The sequence below is a fragment of the Alosa alosa genome, chromosome 17 (genome assembly GCF_017589495.1).
Source record: "Alosa alosa isolate M-15738 ecotype Scorff River chromosome 17, AALO_Geno_1.1, whole genome shotgun sequence".
Classification (NCBI taxonomy): domain Eukaryota; kingdom Metazoa; phylum Chordata; class Actinopteri; order Clupeiformes; family Clupeidae; genus Alosa; species Alosa alosa.
In genome coordinates, this window is record NC_063205.1 from 20,607,282 (window position 1) to 20,629,314 (window position 22,033).

Sequence of the window (22,033 nt, forward strand, 5' to 3'; positions counted from 1 at the left end):
TGGTATCGTAAGGTAACACACACACACACACACACACACACACACACACACACACACACACACACACATACACACACACGCACACATACATACACACACACACTTCTGTGACCACATGTCAACCCACGTGCACACACACACTCTCATTTTTCAACCTTGCTGACACTGAAAAATGGCTGCCCCTTGTCTCCATCTTTTTTCGGCGTAAATGGCAGGCCAAGATGCAACTAAACTCGACCAACCTTACACCAGAGGAGCTTAACTGGGACCAATCACAAGCCAGAAAATGTAAAGTCCCATCACTCATGGACCTTGAAAAGATGCTCTAAATCCAGTCGCGTGTGACAGAGTTTTAAATCAACGTCATTGGGTCTGGACCAATTGGAATCCTTGATGATTCAAGGTCAGACCAATCACGGGTCCCGACAGGGTTAAGCAGCAAGTGTGCAGGCGAGTGCGGGAGCCAGGGCCATAACTCCTCGTTGCGTACGTTTGGTAGCGGAAGAGATGACATAAGACAGCGGCCAAGGGAAGGTAAACACGGTTATGTAAGCGTGCCGTGGCGGGTGATGGATGGCCGCGTTGAAGGAGCGTGGTCTCTGTGCGTCGGGGCTGCTTGCAGAGGACATGTGGGGGCGGAGCAGCATCACGCCGTCTACCCATCAGCTTTCCAAAAAGACACAGAGAAAGAGAGAGAGAGAGAGAGAGAGAGAGAGGAGGTGGAATAAGAAGAGTCTGAGAAAAAAAAAGAGTTGATAAAAGGACAAAAAAATAGAGGACAGGAAGATAGAAAGAGGATGAGAGGAAGAGGAAGAAATAAAAAAAGGTAAGATTAATAAAAAGATAGCAAGGGGGAGCCAAAACTATGAAGAACGGGGAGCTATATGCAGTGTAAGCAGAAGATTGAATGGATAGAGGCAGAAAAAGACATTAAAGAAAGAGATTATATAAGGAGGCTGATTGAAAAGAATGAAGAGAGTAGAGAGAGGATGCAGATAGGACAGAGGGTCATAAAAGCAGGAGTAGATTTCTCTTGAACCTGCTCCATAAAAAGTGGGGAAAGACGAATATGGTGACGAAGGATGCCGGGGAAGCGCGCCAGCGGAGTGTTCCGAGCGCTCGGCCCGTAGCTGTTCTCCACAGTCTGCGTGAGATTTACAGAGGTTATCGTCATTTGGCAACGTCACAGCCCATGATGGATAGATACACAGAATACAGCACTCGCAATAAACACACGCACACACTCACAGACACACACACACACACACATGCATGCACGTACACACACACACTCACACACACATACACACACACTCACATACATTCATGCATGCATGCACACACAGACACACACACACACTCACACGCATACGCGCAAATGCGCTCACACACATATTCACAGATTGCGTACTTTGTCATCACATCAAATCAGAGCTGTGGGAATAGCTGTAAATAGCAGGAATATTTCCCATGTTTTTCTTGTTTTTTTCTTTTTTGTAAAGGAGGCCTCTGAATCATTTTAATAAAACAGCACGAGGACATTGAGAGGGACTCTCTGAGCTAAAGAGGGGTGAGGAGAGGTGCAGGGAAAGAGCAGGCTGTTCCCTTAGTATGAAGGTCAGAACAGATCTGGCTTTGCTTTCCACTGCACATTGGTGGTATTCGTTGGTCAGTGCAAGGGGTAGATATCTTTAGAAGTGACACACCCACACACACACACACATACACACAACTCCGATGCCTGTGAGCTATAGAGCCTTAGAGCTGGATACAGACATGCACACACACACTCACTCGCACACACACACACGCACTCACACACATGCTGGAATATGAGGTTCAAGTGCAGCAATTTCAACTCTCAGGTAATCCTAACATGCCACACACAGAGCCCTTCATCATGGGTAATTGTTTGTGTGTGTGTGTGTGTGTTTACACACATGTGTGTACTTGCGTAGACGTGCATATCCAAACATAAGCATTCCAAATGCACACATCGAGAAGCACACCCTTGTAGGGCATGTGTTTTCACAGTAAAACAATAACAAGAGAAACAAGAGAAATATGCTTTTGAGCCACTGCCACTGACTATAGTACTTTTCACTAATGGACCAAACCAAAGGTGTGTCCTCCTCTCTGTTCACTTCTCTGCTTAGTCAACGTGGAGAGGAAACATCGCCTCTCCCTTGTGCTTCCCTGCAAGCTCCTCTCCCTCTTCCAGGAAACACACCTCCGGAAGACAGGAGAATTCATTAGGTCGACAAAACCCTTTTGCTTATCTTTCATTCATTTCACTTTCATGCATTCCCTTTTAAGAGATGTATTGCTTGCCATGAATTTGACTCTTCAGCAGAGGGTATTCTTTGTTGTCCATAATCACACAAAATATGAGGGTTAGGAGTATTTTGTAAAATTATATGTTAACGAGGAGATGCTTTGTGGAAGAGGAACAATGAATTCACGTACTGTACACATACTGTACACACATATAAACAATATATTCTATGTCTGAATGGGAGAGTTTTTCTCATATATTTGTTGATTAAATGTAAATGCCTTTGTTGGTCTATGGAGAAGGTTTCTGCAGAAACACATTTTCGTATAAAAGCAGCCAGTTTACTGAAGGCATTCACCTCAGAGATTCCAAATCTGTGGCGCTTCAAATGTTGCTGTGGAATATAAAGTGACAGAAAAAAAATGTTGGCTAATGAAAATGTGCCTCAGTGGTATAGTGAAACACTCATGAATGTCTCTCAGGTGCCGTGTGTGTGTGTGTGTGTGTGTGTGTGCACATGTGTTCATGTGTATGTGTGTGTGTGTGTGTATCTGTGTGTGGGCAGATTGAAAGCACGTCCATTCCTCATAGTCGCACACTGTTGTGTTTCTCCAGCTGGTGGGCAGTGGGATGAGGGCTCTTGTTTCAAACACAACACCAAAACACAATTAGCCCCCACACCCACCCACACACACACATGTACACACACACACACACACACACACACACACACACACACCAGAAGCCCTTTCCAGCCATGAGGGGGGTCACTGTTCAACTCCTGTGTTTGTCTTGGCCTTCCTGCCCCCTTTCTCTCTTTGTATAACCCTTTACATTCTGTCTAACAATCTGTCTTTCAATCTGAAGTGATTGAGTTCACATGCTGCCAAGGCACTGACTGCGTGAGCATTTAAAACTTCAGATAACAAATCACAAAGAACAAAAACAAACAATAAAAGTGCAGAAAATTATTTCATCAGTATTTCCTCTCTCTAAGTCTTGTTATTCAGTATTTTCTTTGCCTCTTTGTCACTTACGTACCTCTTCCTGGTGCGGGCCAAAGTGTGACATTAACAGTACATTTTTAAACACATACACACTGAGAGATACACATCAAAATGCACATGTATACACAGTCATGAAATAAACTCTTAAGAACGAGAAGAGTTTCAGGGAATGAAAACAAATATTTCTCACCTTCTACTCTCACCTAAACACACACACACACACACACGCACGCGCATACACACACACACGCACGCACGCACACACACACACACACACACACACGCACTCACGCACGCGCACACACATGCACACACACACGCACGCACGCGCGCGCACACACACACACACACACACACACACACATTCAACACCCCTCCACCCAAATACTTCAATATTACACTCTAAAAAATGCTGGGTTATTTTCTCAACCCAAACGCTGAGTTGAAACTGTTGGGTCATTGTGTGGGGTTGTTTTTACTAATGTTGGGTTATTTTCTGTAACCCAGCTTGTTGGGTTGATAGTTTAGGACAGCGCCCCTCCTCTCCCCCACCTGACGTGAGCACACTACTCAGCACCAGGGTAACTTTAACACAGCTGCATAGTTATTTGAGAGTTCGGGGGAAATCGTTATTCTTTCAACCGTCCATGCAGTCCAGCAGCTTTCAACATGCAGTGGAAATCAGGCGATTTTGGAAGGTATGTATCTGCTTTTAACTTTTTTATTATTATTATTCAGACGGATTTTAAAAGTAGCCTACACCCAGAGATACCTTCGTGATATGAATGGATATTCTGCCTGCCAATTTCGTTCAGCCTAAGCAGGTTAAGAATTGTGACATTCAAGCCAGCTAACGTTAGCTAACATTAATTTACAGTCTTACAATTACTGCTCATGTTAATGTTAAACCTACACAAAGACAGACTCTTAAAAACATAGTTCTGTGTTGACTGGGTATGAACTGCTGAACAGAAACAAAACAAACTTTTACAAAGAACTAAAATTAGCATACCAACAGCTGGCTAGGTTAACGTTAGCAGACGGTTGGTATGCTAGCTTCTAGCTCTAACAAATGCTTCGTGGTTAGTGCAGCATGTGTGTCAGCTAATGTATACAGTCGGCGTAGTCTCTTTACGCATTACCGCGTCGGGTAATCATCATGCCAAACGACATATTAATTCATTCAGGGTAGCTTCATATTATAGCCATGTAACTTACTGGGTGGTTTTTGGTGGTAACATTAACGTTACAGACAACTTGAATTTAACTAACTGAATGTGTTAACATGAGCTAGTTAACGGTAGAACTATCACTGCCACTAACGTTAATATTACTGAACGTATGTTTGTCAGTCTGCTGTTAAACAACTCCATGGAGGTGGTCATGGTTTCCGAGTGTGTTGCGCTAATATTTTGTCTCCGGATTTTTAATGTTTGTCAACATCATTCACTGATCATGGTTCGTGAAAGTCTTGATCTAAAGCTCTGTCAATAGCAGTGATTAATTTACTCTTTTTCTTTCTTTGATTGACAGGGCTGACCCCCAAATGGACCGTGGAATCTAGCTGTCTTCATGGAAGTAACTTATCACATGCTGATGCTGCTTTTAGAGTAGGCTATCCATTCAAAAATAAAGTAAACTGTCAAATAAATAATTATGTCGAACTGTTTTATTTCATTGCATGGCTATTTGTTGCCCATTTTCTCTCAATGCAACCCAAATACTGGGTTTAGAAAACCCGACAACTGGTTATTTTAACTAGCAGTTCTGTTGATATAACCCAGTGGTTTGGGTTGAATCTATACCCAATATACTGTGTGAATTTTACTCAACATTTATATAGTTATAACCCAGCACATTGGTTACCTTTACCCAGTCTATTGTGCCAATTTAACTAACGTTGTGTTGATATAACCCAGTGTTTTGGGTTAGAATCATACCCAATCTGCTGGGTTTAATAATGTACCCAGACCATTGGGTTAGGATAACTCAATGTGGTGTTGGTCCAATAGTTAACCAGTGGCTGGGTTATATTTGGGTTATTTTTAACCCAACATTTTTTAGAGTGTAAGTAGTAATATTACAATATTACAACATTTACTTTTTGATTTCACTTGTGTTACTTGTATGTGATGCATACTCCCTAAAAAGGTGTGTCAACCAAGAGACCAACTCTCAACAGGTTTCACACACATCAGGTTAAAACAAGTTTACCAGTATTACCCATAGCTCAGCCTCCCCTCCCTCCCCATCCAGACACATGCAGTTATTAGAGTGCATGAAAATGCAATCTACTGTTATCCGATTTCTTATTATTATTAGAGTGCATGAAAATGCACTCTACTGTTATCCGATTTATTCTTATTGCATTGCATGTAAATGCAATGGACTATTATCACTGTTCTTATTATCGTCTTTTATTATTCTTCTTCCGACCAAGTTTGACGTTTAATAACACTAAAACCACTGAACCGTTTGACGTCATTCAACCACTCCTACAAAGGTCTTGTAACGGACAATTGCACAATGTATTTTTTACATTTGTGAACTTTATATTTTTTGAGATATTTACGATAAAAGAGTAACAAATTCCCATTGAGTTAACATTGACCGTCGTGGCGGCAACTTTTAGCATTATGACGTGACCTGCAGCTGAATGCAATCAACCATGCAATCTTTCTACCACTGGAGCTGTGAGTCTTCTGAACGTTCGTCTTATCGCCTGCCGTGATCCCACTTTACTTGCTCGTAACTGTCCTTCTCCAATTACAGACAAGGTAAGTGGTCCGATTTTTGGCATTTGACTCATTTATGTCATCAAACATTATGTTGTATGAAATAGCCAAACTAACCCAGACAGCATTTACATCTGTGCCAGATTAGTTTTTGAATCAGCAGATACGCGCAGCAGTCACACTCACTATGCAGATCTGCACCAACTTTGCGCCAGACTTGTATTTAGCTTCTGACTGTGACAGTCCATCCAGCGGGTGCGGCGCCTATCCGGGGCAGCTTTGCAGACCAGACGCGCCACAACTGAATTGAGTCCGCCCGACGGGTGTGGGCCGGATCCGCAGGAGCTGCGCAGATCTGATACGCCACAACTAACGGAACACTTTCCCCCCACATAAACCTGAAACTACGTTATCTGATTATGCAGAGTGGAAGACTGCAGGCTGCACCGTCTTTGTGATTAGTGGTAAGTGCATTATACAAGTATCATTTTAAAAGTAAACTGGTGTTGATGTCATCTTAGTCTGTTAAATATTTAGGCCTGTATTAAACATGAAAGTTTACAAACTTAGTTTAGCCTACTCAGAAATTCTGACAACCTGAAACGTGCCAGACAAGCTGGGTAGTAGCTACGGTTAGCTGGTAGTCTAGGTTCTTTTAAACATGCATCCACAACTAATGTGGACATATGCTTTAAGGCTGAATAGGTGAGCTGTGCTTATTATTCACCAAAATCGCTGAATATCGTGTCCATTGTAGCTGCAAATTCGTAGCCATGTTAGCGCTACCCACTTTGTCTGTAGCTAGCCTTGCTGCTAGTAGCACTGCAGATATTGCATAGGGCCAGCGTTTTTAAGCCATTTTAAAATGGATTTAGAGTGGAAAAACTTGGCAGTGAACCCGAAGGTACACAAGAATCGTCGGTGTTCTCGTTTATCCGGTATTTTAAGTTGATGAGACCTGTTCAAGCATTTTTTTTTTTTTTTTTCGCGATTGCCTACCGGATGCAATGCGTTGGCATACTATACTGTTATAAAATAAATAATCTTTGGATGTTGAATCTAATATTTTATCTTTGTTTCTTTGCTTTGTGTGCTTTTTGTACGTCTCACAGGAGCAGTGAGGAAGAATCGCAGGTTGATGCCTAACGTTAACGTTAGTCCATTGGGCTAGTTTTTGTCCTGGTCCTCTGACATCCATCCGTGAACGGCACTGCAATTTACCGTCTGCTCGAAAATATTTCTCAGGACAGCTACTAGCCTACTCTGCGAGAGATTTGCCACTGCCGCGACCATGCTAGCAGCCTGCCAATGAAAATGTTATGTTGTAGGCCTAAGGTTAGGCTAGCGGACACACTGTTCTCTTTTGCCTTTTAAAATAAAAAAACTATTTTGAAAATTGTGTGGGTCTTAATTGTCTGATAGCTTAAATATGAATCACAGGCCAGGGCCAGATGAGCCCCAGATGTAGAATATGAGTCTGGGCCAGATCTGCACCAAATGCCATGGCAATAAAACTGTACTGGACCAGTTCTGGCCCAGATCTGTCTCTGATCCGTAATTCCAACCTGTTCCGGTATTGGCCCGTTGGAAGAAATGCTGATGAAGATCTGGCCCAAATATATTTTGCTGTCTGGGAACGTTATGTTAGGGGAATAGTTAACGTTAGCACTTGATCTGTTGCTATTTATTATGTAACGTTAAGGAAACCCACCTAATCAACGTTAATATGTCGTCAACTTTAAAGTGACCGGTTAGCTGTAGGTTTCGACAATGTTAGCTAACGACAATCAAACTTAACGTTGCTCCCAGCTAATCACTGACGTTAACGTATTTGCTCACTAACCAGCAGTAACGTTAACCAGATAAAGTAGCCTAATCATTTTGTAGGCCTACGGATACTATCTGGCTCTTAAATACACCTGTTTAAAGGGACCTGATGAAAGCCATATTGTTTGGAAACGGACCATATGACCAAAGTATTGTTAAAACACATTACAGAAGTTGAGGTATAACGTTTGTGTTGTCAACATAGGCTACAGAGTATGTTTATGAGGCAACGTCATTTCTGCATTATTCTGGCCTAAAAATTAAAGCTTAGCCTGGCACACGAATCAAGCTTCCCAGTTGTAGTAGGCTACATCCTAGAGTAGGCCTACATTGTAATATGTAGAAAAAATGTGGATGACAGACCTAGCAAGCTGTATAAGCTAGTTGGTTATCAAGATGCATAATATCATCCTTAAGACTCAGTTTATGATTATCAACAGCAACACACCCTTTGCCTACAAAGTGTTCTAAGCTGTTTACTTTAAACTGTTTGGCTATCAGCTATCTTTAAACTGAAATAAATAAAACACAAAATGTTGCTTTGTTTGCAACGAAATACTATAGGCTAGTATATTTAACCAAAGTCCTTTTAGGCAAGTCCCTCCACTCGGCGGCCATATACCAACGTTTTATGGGCACTCATCGGGCACAGTCTTTGGGTCGAACTGCGCGTGCGCAAGGCTTCACGACACCAATCTTGCTCCAGCGGCGAGATCACAACACATGATTGGCACGATGTCTTCACAACACACCATATGATTGGCTCAATGTATTCACATGTCGACGTTTTGCCGAGGAAGGGGTGGGATATGTGTAGACAACGGCCATATTGGCGTGACAAACTAGCCCCATGCATTTCTATGGAGTATTTTTTGAGTGCTGTGTCTCCTCATTAGAAAGTCTCTGATTTAACTACCATTACAGATTTATGGTGCAACAACCTCACTTAAATATCTAAGTTGTATTGAACAATTGTACACATTAATTGTTTTTGGTATAACTAACTTGTTTGCTTTTGTCTTTTAGGTTCCAGACCAGACCAGTGTGGTGATGACCGTGTATTACATTACGTGTGTGTCTGTCTGTGTGCACATCCTGCCAACCAACCATACGTCGCTGACATTAACACTTGCATTCATTTCTAAAAACATGTGACCATATCTCAACATATCTGCACATACCTTTGAACTATACTGAGACGTAGATCTGAGATCTACACTGAGACATTCTGAGTATTATTTTGTTACAGGAGGACTATGACGACAACTATATGAAGCATGCGCACATTTGAATCATACCTGTGCTGTGACATCTGTGAAACTTAGCTGTGCTGTTAGACCTCTGTTTTTAGACCTCAGCTGTGCTGTGTGAAAATTAAGATTCTAACCTAAGTTTTGTCTAAAACTGATCATCTGAAGGGCTAAATCTTATTCTTCAGTCTATATCACCACCAAATGTGACCTATTACTATTAACTGAGACCAGTAGCTCTTGCTGCCAGTTCAGAAATACCACTGATAAATAGATCTGTCTTATAATATGATTGGCATTATCAAGTTCTGTAAGAATGCAAATTCAGTAGACATCTGGTTTCTCCCTGATCATTATTGGGTAACTTTAAAATTGGTTTCAACAACTGTGATTTTTTTTTTTTACTTCAAGCTTACATTGGTTGATAAGTGTTCATTAGTGTATTCTGCTGTATTAAAACAAAGAATGTTGATCAATATTGAATTAACAATTTATTTTTACTGTCATATACTCTAAGCCAACATCTAACCAAGTAAGTGGTTTTCAAGAATACTGTAAGTCTATGTAATCTGAATAATTATACTGTAAGTAATATAATGTTATAAACAGCATTTTTTTTTTTAATTTACATGCAATGGTAATTCCCTGGAATTACATTTTCTAGTTATTACAGTGCATGAAAATGCACTGTACTGTTCTTCCTACACTGTAAAAAATAACACTACATCTTACTGCAGTAACACAAGTATACTTTACTTACTATAGGCTGACCTAGTGTTCTTACTAGAGTAACATTAGTAATGTGCCGAACTTGCAACAATGGGGTCTAAAACTTGAGATACACGAGTAAGCTTCACAACTCAGACCTGAGTAAACTGGACTCACGCAGTGCACACGCGCACAGTTGCAGAGGGAGCATTCTGGATTCCACAGCCAACGGTCGGCAGTGTTACGGTGTGGCTGACTTTTGGGATGGGAGTGTAACAGCTTCACCAGTGACTTGCTCTGTCCGGTAAGTTTACAGTATGTATTAATGTGTCAAATTTTTACAGTATAGGTTGAACTAACAGCATTTGTGCAAAACTGTACATTCGGTTTCATTAACAACTGGGGTAATGTTAAGTTCAACTTGCTAAGTGGCCGATATATGCGCTAGCTGCTAACAGTTTGCAGCTAACTGATAGCAGCTATGCGAGTTAACACCAAAGATCTTTGTTAACACTGCCTCAGACCATGCTGAGCAGAAAACAAATATTCTAGGTATTCAAGCCCTTTGATATTTTTTGTTATCGACGTTATGAGGAAGTGGTGGCGCCTGGGGTCTAAAACTAGGCTGTATAAATTTGCCAATAGCAGTTGTCTTCATGAGCTCTCTTAATGAAGTTTAGTTCTAACGTTAGCCATTTCTCATGAGAAACGCTTGCTAGCATGCTAAGTTGATTCAAAACGTGTAAAGATTAAACTGTGTATGGTTTACGTCGATATTCCTACTGTATTGATAAAACAATTAGGATAATTGGACTCATAACCTTACTGACTGAGAAAGCCATGGTCTTTTATCTAAAATCTTTCGTTGTGATTTAGCAAGAGGACTTAGGTTGCAGTGTGTGGAATTTGAACAAATGTGCCGTTATTGAGGTGCAAAATGGCATCATATAATTCCAATGTATGATTGACATTTTAAATTCTATTGTGATAAATGTACTAGGCCTGAAGCAATAGAGAAAATTAAGTTGCCAAATCATAATATTTTTAGCTTAACAGTATTAATTAGGTCTCTGGAGAAATAATTTAAATGAACATTTAATGTGATAAACTTAATCAGCTGTTTTAGTTAAACATGGCCAATAGATGCATATTGATAATAATTTTGCCCTCTTTTTTTTTTTTTTTTTGGAAAACTGAAAATGCAGAGCAATGAACTGGACATGTAAGTTGTGCTTGTTTGGATGTGAAGTCAGAGGTCAGTTGCTCAAACACTACTGATTGAAACATGGAGGTTACACCAGAATACGACCGAAAAAAACTGTAGAGGGTGGTGAAAACTGGCCAACGCATCACCGGTTCCTCACTCCCCACCATCAAGGCCATCCAGGGCAAGTGATGCTTGCGTAAGGCGCGCATCATCATCAAAGACTGTTCTCACCTCAACCACAGACTGTTCACCCCACTCCCCTCTGGGAGGCGTTACAGGTCTCTCTGCACCCAAACCAGCAGGTTCAGAGGAAGCTCCTTCCCTGCGGCTGTCACCCTACTGAACTCTAGCTGTGCATCCCGGTGACAACCAACCAACTAAGCCCCCGCCCGATGCCTCCTTGCCTGTGCCTGTTGAGGTGTCCACCATGACCACGGAAACCTTGACGGGGGACACCCACCCCCCGTGGACAATTGCACTACCCTATCCCACCCATAGTGTTCTATTTATTTACAAATGTACATACTGTAATTACACATATAGCCATTCCATTTTCTACTGCTCTTCATACTATTCATCCTGCACATACACGTTATTCTTACTACTGTTATAATGTTACTGTTTCTGCACTACAGTACTGTTACCACACTGCACATAGCTGTATACTGTACATATATGTCTATATGGTTCATACCAAATATATCCATATTTATTCTGCTAATACACTGCACATATTTATACCTAATTTATATTACTCTAAACCACCTTCTGTAAACCAACTGTATACTACTGTTTACACATAGTTCCTATCCTGTCTATGCACCACCTGTCTTTGTATATCACATTGCATTTTTTCTGCTTTTTTTGCACTTCTAGTTAGATGCAAACTGCATTTTGTTGTCTTTGTACTTGTACTCTGCAAAATGACAATAAAGTTATCTAATCTAATAGTGCCAACTATTTGTGTATATTCTGCAAGTAAACTTTACTATCCAACATAAAAGTACCCTTTACAACTCAAAGTAAGGGTAACTCATTTAACAGTAGTAAATACAACTTTGATTCAAGTAAGCTTTACTTGAGGGCATGAAGTAAACTTTACTAGTTGGAAGTAAGTAACCAGAACTTTAAAGTCTTAAGTAAGGATAACTTCTTCTAAGTAAGCATTACTTGTAGACATCAAGTAAACATAACTTGAAAGAGAAAAGTTTTGTTTACTTAACTTATTTAAGGCAACGAGTTTCCACCCTTTTTTCAAGTAACCATTACTTATTATTTTTTACAGTGTAGGCTTCTTCTTATTCTTCTTCTTCTAACGCGTTTAATGCAGCTTCAACCGTTTAACGTAGAAACTTCATTCAAACTATGTTACGTAGGTCTTACTTAGGACATGGGTGCTATGTATTTTTCAGCTTTGTAACTTTTATACTTTTTAAACTATTAATTAAAAACTGTTCAAAATTTCCCCATAGACTTAACATGGGCTGATGACATCACAATAGAGCCGTTAAGCAATTAGAATCCTATGGCAGGTGTTCAGGCCACCTGGACCAACTGCCAGTGTCAGGCTTTAAGCATACAAACTGGCCCTATTAAGACTACACATCCTGTTCAACTGCTTCCTCTGCCAAAAACTGTTTCAAAATAAAAGTCCTCACTACAATATTTCACTGTTAAACAATTTAACCCTTTAAACTACTGAACTCTTTAACTGTTCAGGCATTGTAACTGTTACTGGTCATCAACTATGCCTCCTACCCACTGTAGCTAGTTAGCATGGTTAGCATAGTATGTTAGCATTGCTAACATTGTTAGCATTTTTAGCAAAACTGCTAAAAATGATTAGCTAAGTTAACTAAGTAACATGGTTAGCATGCTAGTTAGCATTTTTAGCAAAACTGCTAAAAATGATTAGCTAAGTAACATAGTTAGCATGCTAGCGTGTTAGCATGCTAGTTAGCATAGTAACTTGGTTAACATTATTATTTTTGTTAACATAGTTAGCATAACTGCTAGCAAACATTAGAGCCATTCCAACTGTTAGTTATCGTCAACTATCTACCTAAATGATTTAACCATTTAAACTATCCACCTATTTAACTGTTCAGTCATTCCAACTATATTAAACCTCATCTACTTAGCAACCAATATAGTTTGTTTTTACTCTGTATGATATTTTACATCATATTTTTGCATTTTCATGCATTGTATTTCCTTCAGGAAATGCTTTTCTAGTTATTATTATTCTTCTAACGCAGCTAATGCAGCTTCAACCGTTTAACGTAGAAACTTCATTCAAACATTGACGCGTAGGTCTTAATTAGGACATGTGGGCTTTGTATTTTTCATCTTTGTAACTTTTATACTTTTTAAACTATTAATTAAAAACTATCAAAATTTCCCCATTGACTTAACATTGCCCTTTATGACATCACAGCAATTAGAATCCTATGGCAGGTGTTCAGGCCACCTGGACCAACTGCCAGTCTCAGGCTTTAAACATACAAACTGGCCCTATTAAGATTACACATCCTGTTTAACCATTTAAACTATCCACTTATTTAACTGTTCAGTCATTCCAACTATATTAAACCTCATCTACCTAGCAACCAATATAGTTTGTTTTTACTCTGTATGATATTTTACATGGCAGGTGCTCAGGCCACCTGGACCAACTGCCAGTCTCAGGCTTTAAACATACATACTGGCCCTATTAAGACTACACATCCTGTTCAACTGCTTCCTCTGCCAAAAACTGTTTCAAAATAAAAGTCCTCGCTATAATATTTTACTGTTAAACAATTTAACCCTTTAAACTACTGAACTTTTAAACTGTTCAGCCATTGTAACTGTTACTTGTCATCAACTATGACTCCTACCCACTGTAGCTAGTTAGCTAAGTTAGCTAAGTAACATGGTTAGCATAGTTAGCATGCTAGTTAGCATTTTTAGCAAAACTGCTTAAAATGATTAGCTAAGTTAGCTAAATCACATAGTTAGCATGCTAGCATGTTAGCATGCTAGTTAGCATTTTTAGCAAAACTACTAAAAATGATTAGCTAAGTCACATGGTTAGCATGCTAACATGCTAGTTAGCATTTTTAGCAAAACTGCTTAAAATGATTAGCTAAGTTAGCTAAGTCACATGGTTAGCAAAGTTAGCATGCTAGCATGCTAATTAGCATTTTTAGCAAAACTGCTAAAAATGATTAGCTAAGTTAGCTAAGTCACATGGTTAGCATAGTTAACATGTTAACATGCTAGTTAACATAGTTAGCATAACTGCTAAAAATGATTAGCTAAGTTAGCTAAGTCACATGGTTAGCATACTTAGCATTTTAACATTGTTAGCATGCTAGTCAGAATACTTGGTTAACATTATAATCTTTGTTAACATAGTTAGCATAACTGCTAGCAAACATTAGAGCCATTCCAAGTGTCAGTTATCGTCAACTATCTACCTAAATAATTTAACCATTTAAACTATCCACTTATTTAACTGTTCAGTCATTACAACTATATTAAACCTCATCTACCTAGCAACCAATATAGTTTGTTTTTACTCTGTATGATATTTTACATCATATTTTTACATTTTCATGCACTGTATTTCCTTCAGGAAATGCTTTTCTAGTATGTTATTATTATTATTCCGCTGACGCTTTTTGTGAGTTTAATGCAGCTTCAACCGTTTAACGTAGAAACTTCATTCAAACTGCGTTGCGTAGGTCTTACTTAGGTGACTTCAGCTATGTATTTTTCCACTTTGTAACTTTTATACTTTTTAAACTATTAATTAAAAACTACTAAAATTTCCCCATAGACTTAACATTGGCGATTATGACATCACAGTAGGGCACTTAGAATCCTATGCCAAGTGTTCCGGCTACCTCCAGTCAACTGTCTCAGGCTTTAAGCATACAATATGGCTCTATTAAGACTACAGATCCTGTTCAACTGCTTCCTCTGCCCACAACTGTTTCAAAATAAAAGTCCTCATTACAATAATTCTATATTAAATAATTTAACCATTTTCCAACTATTTAACTGTTCAGCCATTTCAACTGTCAGTCGTCATCAACTACAACTCCGGCCAACTGTTTCCTCTGTCCTCAACTTCAAAATAAGTCCTCAATACAATAATTCACTATAAAATAATTTAACTATTTAAACTACTCAACTATTTAACTATTGGGCCATTCCAACTGTCAGTTGTCATCAACTATGACTCCCCGCCAGCTTTTTTCTCTATCTGACCTCCATCTTTTTACCTAGATTATATTTTAGACAATATTCAATAATATTTCATTCAGCAGCCATTTTTACATTTTCATGCACTCGTAATTCCCTGGAATTACATTCTCTAGTTTATATACTGAGAAAACAATTTATGCACACAAACACACACACACACACACACACACACACATGCACGCACATAGTACATTGTCATGCATGACCTCTGCTATATGTTTACAATTTATAGTAAACTTACCTGCATAGAGACTACTGTTAATGATAAGGATCTGTTGGGCCAAAACCATAATTACATACACTCTCTCTGTCTCTTTCACACACACACACACACACACACACACACACTGGGTAGAACAGAGACAGGAACAAGACCATATCCGCTTTAACTGACTGATGGTATCTAAAGCATCACTTATTACAGTCTTCAGTGTCTGCTTTAATGTATGGGCGTGCCTGTGTGTGGGAATGTGTATAAATGTATCTCTCTCTCTCTCTCTCTCTCTCTCTCTCATACATACACACTCTCTCTCTCTCTCTCTATGTGTGTGTGTGTGTGTGTGTTTGTCTGTGTCTGTCTGTGTGTGTGTGTGTGAGAGAGAGAGAGAGCATTTGCAAGTGTGTGCCTGTACACTCGGAGGGACTCCCAGTCTACACTCTGTTCCAGATCCAAGAAGTCATAACAGCTGGAGCTGACAGATTAAAATCCTGCTGCGACAGCAACACTAAAACACAGACAGTTCTCTGAAAGAAAAAATAATACAGAGAAGAACAAGAGATGTTTCACTCCTGTTTCCTGGATGTTTCGCTCATGGTCACTCATGGACAGGTCATCCAGGACTTGTGTTTTACGTTTTAAGAATAAACAGTGTCAGTGAGAGAGAGAGAGAGAGAGAGAGACGATGATGGTAATCATCATCGATAATGGTTATCATCATCACCATCTACTGAAAAATAACTCTAGAAACAACAACATTTGCTAAGGGACTGCTGGCACCTCATTTGCTGTAACATAACTCCCATAATTAACCACAGGGAGGCTGGGAGAGAGGCAGGAAGTCAGGTAAAAACACTGGAGTAAGACCCTGCTTAAAGTGTCCCAGAGTTCCCCCTTCACCTATCCTCACAGTAACTCAAGCCTTATCTGTGTGTGTGTGTGTGTGTTTCTGGAAGTGTTTGACGTCAGAGCAACCCCCTGGGACACAGGGGTACCTCTCACACTCCCCCCCTTTCCACGTCAGCCCAGGCAAGACGAGACCCCTGAATCCCTGTTCACCCAACACACACACACACTCACACATACATTCACATATGCACATACACACACACACACACACACACACCTCTCAGCCAAAAGCACAAAGCAATAGCAATCAGTACACAAAAGGAAACATTTGCATTGTCTCTCAAGTGAGTAAAAGATCTCGTGCACAATAGTGTCACGCAATCTTCCAAGAGTGTGTACGCACATACACACACACACACAAACACACACACATACACACACACAGCCCAGTGTGTTGGAGCACGTGCAAGACTATGACCCCTTATTCACTCCAACGCAAACACAATCTCTGTAATGAGGCTAATCAGTCTCTGCAGTCTTCTCATCAACACTGAAACTGTGTGTGTGTGTGTGTGTGTGGGGCACGACTCAGCAATTTTTTTTGCCTCCTGAGAGCAAGAAATTCCAGCCCACCACAGTCAGTCTCAGGTGAACTCTATAATGAGACAGAAAAAAAGAGTGGCACACACTTTATGTGTGTGTGTGTGTGTGTGTGTGTGTGTGTGTGAGAGAGAGAGAGAGAGAGAGAGAGAGAGAGAGAGACTGTTCCAGGAAGTAAGTCTAATCTGTAAATGGAATTATTGAAAAATATCAGCATTTTCATCTTCATACTCCAAGCAGCCTTAGCTTGTTCTTAGCATATGTCGCAATTATTTGACTTTATACACAGACATTCAAGACTAGCAGCCTTAACCCTTTACCCCCCACAAGCACGCCATATGGGCCAGTAGACATACAAGTCCCCAGTTGTATACAGCAGGTGATTGTAAACAGCAGGTGTAATCCAGATAGTAGGGAGATGCATGAGTAGGAGAAACCTCCATGGTTTACAAGTCATCCTCATTGAGGGTTTTCCTCACCTTTACAACATAGTGTCTTGGTATTGGCACCTCTGAATCAAGCACAGGAACAAGCCGACACAGGTGGTCAAGCAGCTCAGCTCTGAAGAGAAACAACTGCACCTCCGTAACCTACATACAGAAATGACCCATAACCAAAAAAGCAGCCCAAGGCCCACAACCTTCACTCATCATTTCAGCTGTTGCCCTCTCCCAGGGTACTCCAGGTCCCACTACAGTCATTTCTTGTGAATTAGCCGCATTGTGTTTAAACCGCAGGACAGGGTTTTATGCAATTAAAAAAAAAAAAACATATTAATTCCATATTAACTTCCACCGTGTATTAACTCTGAAGAAATTTTGCAAAATCTATTTATAATTCTCGGCTAAAAGTTGGGACATTACGGTAGCCACTAGCCAATGTCCTGCTAACAAAATATATCACTGTGTCCTATGTTGTAGCTTTTCTATTACATCAGAAATGATCATGGAACCTTATGGATAGCTCGTCACAATGCAACACTTCTGTCTTAAGAGGTGCTGCTGCGTGCTTGGAACGTTGTCACAGCGGTGTAAAATCCAAACGGACAAAAACCCCATGTCTGAGTTTAGGTTCCATGCTGGTGAGAGCACTGAGGTCAGTGTCAAGGCATTCATCAGATGGCCCCTGCAAGTGCGAGGAGCTGGATTGAGGTCAGGTTTGAGATCAAAGCTAGGAGATGTCGTTCAGCTGCAGGTGCGAAACCAACGCTTAATTTGAGCAGCTTTCCACATGCATGTGTGCACACACTTGCAGACACACACACACACACACACACACACACACACTTACTGCCCTACTTTCTGGGAGCGTTGTTCGGTATCTACAATACATATCTGAGTAACTAAAGCAGAAAACATTCCTAATACCTAATGTCTGATTTACATATTTATTCGATGAACAACAGTGCATAGATTCATAGAGTCTTTTCCCCTGTGAGTTTTATAGTCTTCACAGTAGTGTAGATATATTTTTGACAATTACAACCATGAGAAGTCATGAAGTGGTGACTCTTATGAGTCAAATGTGTGGTGCTGTGGAGTCTATTTACAGTGCCTGTATGACTGATGAGTTGAAATATCAATATCTGGCGCCAGTTTGGATGTGCAATTTTATGTATATATATATAATATTTTGTCCCACCTTTATTTCTACATGCTCACAAAAACACACACACACAGAGGCACACACACACACACACGCACACACAAACTCAACCCCTCAGATTTAGGCCAAAACACAGGGAAAACAGGATGGGAACACCTGTTCTAACAGAGAAGTATTGAGAAATGTCTCCCTCTCCTCTTCACATCTCTGCTTTTCAAACGCACTTATCAGTTTTGACATCCAGCAAGGCAGACAGCTCTGTAATCACCATGTATTCACAAACCTCCCCCTTACACACACACCCACACAGACACACACACACACACACACACACACACACACACACACACACATGCATACACATGCACTCACAGCTGAGCAGAGATGAGCACCGACATGCAAGCAACACAACACACAGATACACACACACAGAACAGATACACACACACACACACACACAGACACACACACACAGCTGTTCCTCCAGGTGAGTTCTCCCTCTTTCATCTTAATGACAAACCTATATGCTGCTTGTCAACACCAGCGGACGCTTCGGAGGCCAATCACAGCAGGAGCGGGAATCCTCACCCCACCCCTTTACCACCACCACCACCACCAGCACACACACTCCTTCACCACCACCACCACCAGCAGCAAACACACTCATTTCTGCCTCGTTCACTCTTCGAGCCTACAGTCCCTCCAGATGTTACATAACAGATCCCTCATTCCCCCAGAGCTGGCAGGTCAAAGACCCCTCACTCACTTCAGCTTATACTGACCAAGTGCACTGGGGACTTACATAATGACAATACATGAGTGCAGTCTGTAGTACGCGTTGTTCTAGTATCTCCGGTCTAAAAGAAGCAAATCACATTCTGTTTTTGTGTACTTGATTAAATGTGACCCTGCAAGGCTAAACCAGTCGTTTTGGTAAAATTTACAAAATTAAGTTATTGTACTAACCCGGAGCAGTGAGCTGCCTTGCTACAGCGGCAGTTGGGGAGCAGTGAGGGGTTAGGTGCCTTGCTCAAGGGCTGGTCGGAGATCGAACCGGCAACCCTCCGGTTACAAGCCTGAAACCCTAACCAATAGGCCACGACTGCTGAATGATTCCCGGGACACTGAAAAACCAGGCTGCATGAAACTTGGTGGGCATGTAGCCCCACAAGGATGACATGCAACCATTGTTTTTCGTTTGATACATTGCCCACCCGCCGGACTGGACCCCCAAAAGGAGGGTATAGGGAGGATGCAGTTTTTTGTGAATATCTTGAGAACTGTAGGGCCTAGGATGACCAGTTTATTGTATGTCGGTCTCAAGGGGCCATCTCAACCCATCCCACACAGTAACCACTCATTTGCAGTATAGCGCCACCTAGTTTAAAATGAAAGAGCAAAAATGAGGCGTTGTAATCGCAGGTATCTTTGGCTGACATGTTCATAACTGCACAAAAACTGAGGTGTAGGATCATTATGACACCCTATGAATACATGTCGAGTTTCATGGAGTTCCGTTCAAGGGGGACCATACAATGCACGCACATACTCACCCGCACACTATGTGGTACACTATTTGAGTGTTAAGAGTCTGGAAAACAGTTTGCTAAAGGACTACAAATTGGAGAATCTTGAGGATATATGAGGGTCTTGTTGTAGATTCATACAATGTTTCATTTTAGTCCCAGCTTGGTGGGCGTCTGGATGTAAAATCTGTCGACTGGACGAAGAATCGCCCTGCTCCACCTCTGTAATGGGTCCACAGGTGGAAGGGGACGTGAGATATCTTACCCTGTACATCTAAGTCGTCATTTAAATCATATCTACACATGACCTAAACATTACATAAACTGTGTATGTGTGTGTGTGTTTGAGAGGGAGGTGGGGGCATTAAGCTCAATCTATACATAATGTATTTGTGACCCTGCAAGGCGAAACCAGTTGTTTTGCGCACTGTACTATTTTGAGAAAATCCACGATAAACAAACGTACAGGTTAAAATGTCAAATTTCACGTTTTCGCATAATTCGACAGTATACAGTCTATACTTTCATATTGTGAACAAATTTCACGGATAAACATACGTTTTGACTGTTAAAAGTAGGCTAGGCTATACACAATCTGTGTACACAGAACTTCCTCTCCCCTTTCTTCCCCCGAAATACATTAATTAGTGCAGGGGTCGGCAACCCGCGGCTCTTTGATCCCTCTGATGCGGCTCAGCTTTGGAAAATAATTAATGAGTATTTAATTAAAATTTATTTTATTTTAGTTCGTTCATTTTCAAAATGTAATATTGTAGGTCTATCTGAGTAATTTAGCCTATATAACTTTCCACCTCACTTGACTCCGTAACCGTAGCCTGCACAATATTGTTACATTCGCGGTTTGTTGCCATGTCAATATTAAACAAAATCACTGATTTCCTTCCATTTCCCTCCAGTCAACGAGAACACTTTAATTGTTATTGTTGATGTGTGCACTTGCTGTAGGCTAGATAAGGAAAATGTCAAAAAGGAAACGTCATCGACCACAGCTTGCGAGCACAAGCGGGCTGAAATGGGAAAGTTTCCAATCCGAAGACTGATTTCTGAAAAAGCGAAATGGACTGCAACGAGTTTGCTGTGTTAACCCTGTTCGGTTCCACTTGCATGTGAGAAATCTTTCTCACATATGAAAAATATAAAGACAAACCTGCGCTCACGTTTATTAAGGGCAATTCTGCGCAAAACTGTCACATCCATATAAAGCCAACACAATGCCATGGTAGCCTATTTCGTTGGCGTTATGGATATGCCAGTTTTGCGTGGAGTTGCTCTTAAATGGTGACAGACTCAATTCTTGCATGAAACTTCACCTCACTGAATATGAGCCAGCCAGATTCCAAGGCCATCACCAAATCTAATCTCTGGTAGGCCTAATGTTCAATTTCGCCAATGACATGTCAACGAAAATTGAGTGTTGTGTTACCTATGATGTTACTTTGCATAGCCTACCAAAGGACACTGGAAAAATAGGGGGTGGTGTTCAGCCTACATGGGGAGCCTAAGGCCTATACTTCTGTTATTACACTTTACATTTCAAGTTACTTGCACATTACTTTTAAAACGAGTAGAAAATGTATTTAAAAATCCTCTGTTGAATGAAAGTAACTGTACGTTAAATATCCAAACTTTTTCTTGTAACCGTCTTTATGTGGCTCTTCTGAGATTAAAAAAATAATACATTTGGTAAAAGTGGCTCTCCAGGGAAAAAAGGTTGCCGACCCCTGCTATAGTGACACCTTATGCCCGTCCCAGGTATTAACTAGGGGGCAGAAAAGACTCATTGACTGCATAGTCAGTCATCCGCTTCAGTCACGCTACCGTTAGGCTAATCATAGCTGTGCCCTCACACTATCGCACGTGACAATTTACTGAAAAAGTTGATTTTCTCCTCTTCTGGTGTATTGTGACAGGAGAACCATGCCAACTTTGGATGCGGTTATCTTAGCGATACT